This window comes from Akebia trifoliata, unplaced genomic scaffold (assembly GCF_017979445.1).
Source record: "Akebia trifoliata isolate Shusen 1 unplaced genomic scaffold, ASM1797944v1 Contig01368_ERROPOS1892824+, whole genome shotgun sequence".
In the NCBI taxonomy this organism is placed as follows: Eukaryota; Viridiplantae; Streptophyta; class Magnoliopsida; order Ranunculales; family Lardizabalaceae; genus Akebia; species Akebia trifoliata.
In genome coordinates, this window is record NW_028237683.1 from 38739 (window position 1) to 43094 (window position 4356).

The 4356-nt window shown below is 37.5% G+C and overlaps 1 pseudogene; it reads right to left on the reverse strand.

The window, feature by feature from the left end:
* Positions 1-3379: 3379 nt before the first annotated feature.
* Positions 3380-4104, reverse strand: LOC147380499 (membrane-associated progesterone-binding protein 4 pseudogene; annotated as a pseudogene).
* Positions 4105-4356: the final 252 nt, after the last annotated feature.

The window sequence follows — 4356 nt, forward strand, 5'->3', positions numbered from 1 at the left end:
CCACCCTTGCCCAAGCACACCTATATACCTTTCGATACGTGGTGACTTGGTTTGATATACCATATAGGTGATAATCTAAAACCTCAATTCACTTCTCTGAAGCCAAAAATAGCCAGTTTGATCTCCAGTTGAGAGGTGACGCACAATGCTGAGCAAGGGCCCACTTAAATACCTCTCGTCTAGAATAGACGTAGTCTATCCCCCTCGTATAGTAGAGTACAGCGGGGCAAGATCTTGCTTAGGCATCGGTTTTGACCAAGAAGTGCAATTGATATACTTAGATTATCTTTTATACTTACGGGTACGAGTCAAGAGTTGTAGCTTTCGTAAATGGTTTGGCATCCCACGAGGGGACCGACCACGTACTAGTACTACGTTGGCAATCGGGACATGTGACTGTGTGGCACACAATAGGTCAAAGGCTCAGGTTGCTCCAGACTGAGTGCATCAATATACCTCTCAGAATCACCTGATCAGACCGTATTGATGCCCCAGTTTGATATACCCTAAGGTACTGAAAGCGCCCTCGATCCGCGGGGTGCGCGGATCCGCTTTTGACCCTTGAGGTTTGGGAGTCGCCACCTAGTTATTACGGTCTAGGAACCGAACAATGACTCTAAACAGATAAAAACTAATCTAAAACCAAGAAAACTGAATTCGGGGATCATGTTACGGGATTGGAAGGTGTTAGGCACCAATCCCGCCCCGGCCAAAGCCGGTCTCTACTAAATTCTCAAGTAGATTACATTGCTACAACCTAGATAAAAATAGAAAATAAAAAATAATACCTTTTCGATGCAAGGACTTTACTCCCTCAGATCTGACAAAAAGAACTCCTTGTACCGTGCTCCCTTACTTCGTTCTGCTTCCGGATTTGACTTCGGATCTCCAAGACAAGGTATCTCCTTGTTTTTGAATCTGAACTCTTCAAGTTCGTTGCGGATTTGGGGATGTTTTTAGAAGGCTTTTGGGTATTTTCTAGACTAAAATTGAAGGAGGGATGTTAGCTAAGGAGTTAGGGCTCCAAAACTAGGGTTTATGGGGGGCTAGGGGAGCTTCTAGACCTACTTCTCTTAGGGTTTATGATTTGATACGAAAATAGGGTGTGAGCACCTCTATTTATAGATGTTTTTAGGGGTTGATTTGGATAGAGTTAGTGTTTAATTAGAGATCTTTTAATTAGAGTTGTGTTTTAGTTTGACTTGTTTTAGGTAGAATTGTGTTTTAATTAAAATTGTTTTAGGTAGAATTGTGTTTTAATTCAAATTGTTTTAGGTAGAATTATTTTTAAGTTAGAACTCTATTAGATAGAGTTATTATTTAATTAGATCTCTATTATGACTTTTGGTCTTATTTGATTGACTTTTAATGTTTTGACTTTAGTCTTAATTGATTGACTTTCAATATCTTGACTTTAGTCTTGCTTAATTGACTTTAATTTTGACTTCAGTCTCACTTAATTGACTTTAACACCTTGAATTTAGTCTTGCTTGATTTACTTTTAATTTTTGGAGAACCCCCCTCTAAAATATCTTTAATTCTTTGGACCCCCAAATTGAGGGGTCCTTAAAGAAATATCTCACGAACCCTCAACAAGTTTGCCTGAGAGCCCGATTGATCGATTTTTTTAATTCAAAATTTTAAATTAATTTTATTAATGTTTCAATTTAATTATTTTAATATTTTATTTATTAATTTCGGATTTTTTAATTATGAAAATTGTGAAATTACCGTTTCGCCCCCGGAGAGGATTTTTCACGTTTTAAGTCGGTTTTTAATGTTCCAGGATGTTTTAGAATCGGTTTTTCGTAAGGAATTCAATGGAAATATTATTTTGTGTTATTTATGAAATTTTTTGTGTGAAATGATCGTGAACTTTATGAGGGGCATTTTTGTAATTTTGTCAAATTCTGTGAAAATTGACGAAATGATTTATTTGGTTTCGATTTGTTGTTTTATGTGTTTGAATGAGTTTTCCTAAGCGTAACGTAGGCTCTAGGGTTGTTTTGAGATTAGGGGTATTTTGGTAATTTGATAGTTTTTAGTGATTTTTATCGTGAAGCTTCTTTTTGGTTTGCAAAATGATGATTTCTATGTTTCTGGGGTCGTATTTACCTAGCGTAGCGTGGTTTCTAAGGTTTTGTTAGTTTGAGATACCTCATCCGGATTTCTGAAACACATCTGGTAACAAAATAAAGCAGTGGAATACACATCCATCATTGGGAATCATTGCAATCGGATTGACGAGTTGATTAATCAGGCGGATGCAAAAATGGGGTGTCTACAGGTACGTGACTGGAGTTGTGGTTTTCATGAATGACGTCGCATCTCCGAAGAGACCGGGCCACGCACTAGTGCCACGTTGGTTATTTAGGACGTGTAAGTGTGCAAAATAGTAAACATGCATGTGGTGTGTGCAAAGTAGGGTGGGGTGTGCCGGGACGTTTTTCAAACAAATAGGCCCATGGGCCTGATCACATCATTAATGGCTACAATCATGGTGAATATAATTATCAAAAATTATCAAGATCAAAGTCCTGGCATGCAAATCAGGAGGAATTAAAATCAACCAATCAATCAAGGCCAATCAATTAATTAAAACCAATCAATCAATATGTTAGAGTTAAGGTTCCATCAATTAAGATATCAAAGGGGTATCATCATATCAATCGGGTATCAAAAGGGAAATCATGCACCCTAATCTAACACAAAACCTATTGAAGCATGGACTCATCGAGTCTACTCATCTCGTAACATTCAATCCTCATATAACATGGAAACAATATCATCATAACATATCAAGGGAATGTATTCACAAGCAACAAATTGCATGAAACCAATAAATTCAAATGAGTTGACTCGACTCATTATGTTCAAAATTGGGTATCATGGCAACACATTATGGTAAAATCTCACAAAGAGAATTAAACTTTATTGCACACAACTAGTTCCTCACGTGATGTAAGATGAGTTCAACTGAGTTGACTCACCTAAAAATTCACTCTTATGGTTGATTTTCGAAATCCAATCTTTTTTTTTTTTTTTGATCCAATCAAGGGTTACTTTGGATTACTCAAAACAAATCGAGATTTTAATTAATATTGAGTCAAGGATAGTGTGATAATTGTTGAGATAGGAGTAGTATATATATATTTTTTGTTTTAAAAAAAAAAATTGTTTTAATTAAGCCGTTAATTTCGTATAAATTTTCATGAGATCAATGATAACATAAGTATGATCTACACGTATCGCTGCCTAAGGGGATAATAATTTTACCTGACTAAAGATTTTTGGTTGGTGTATGGGTTCCATTTCATGAGGTCCGTATGAGTCCAAGGATTATTGGGGAATGTGGGGTCATGAAATCATTGTCTTTAATTTAAACAACGCAAACATTCGATAGGTAATCACAACTCTCATAGACCTCCAAGCCTGGCTTGCTCAGCTCCTTTTCTTTAAAGCACGCACAACGTTTGCTCATTTTCCCTGTCAAGGCAATTTCTAGCTGTCTCTGAACTAATCTTTGGTAGCCTAAGTTGCACCAAACCGCACCACCTTCCTGCTGACTCCACCTTGAATTGCAACTAGGTAGTTTAGCCTCTTCGTTCTTCTGTTTCTCCAAAAGTTGGGCACCTCTAGCAGCCTTTGCTTCAACTCCTTTCAAATACTTTGTAGGGTTTCCTAAGCTATCGTAGTATCGACTGACTAATTTACCAACAAATATATAGTTTCTAACATAGAAATCCCACCAGTCAACAATACTCTTCATCTCAACGCTGGATAAACCATGCAATGAGTCTGTAAAGCCATCTCCCGTAAAGTTTCCAGAAACAAATGCACGTGAAGCATCTCTGTCGGCAAAATGATTGTAACCACCTCCTGGTTCGTAATGGGATCTTCCTTTTGCTACATCAACCACAGAGGCGAGAATTCCTTAGAGGATGGGCAAATTATCACCCTTGATTGAAGTTGCTGCTGCTGTTTAAGTGGAAGTTGATGGACAAGGAGAGCAATGAACATGATAGAAACTGCCAAACCTAAAAATAAACAAGTAGACGATGCCCTTGCTAACATTCTTCTCTTCTCGTTCTCGTTCTTGATCATATCTGCTACGTTAGGGACTATTAACCACAATAATCGATCGATCTATTAATCGGTTATTGCTTTTTCCATACCAACCGTAACTAACTCTTCTTTCTTCATCTCTCTGCTCTACTGTCCACAAAACATACTGTAGACACCCCATTTTGCATCCGCCTGATTAATCAAGTCGTCAACCCGATCGCAAAGGTTCCCTATGATGGATGTCTATTCCAATGCTTTATTTTGTTATCAGATATGTTTCAGAAATCCGGA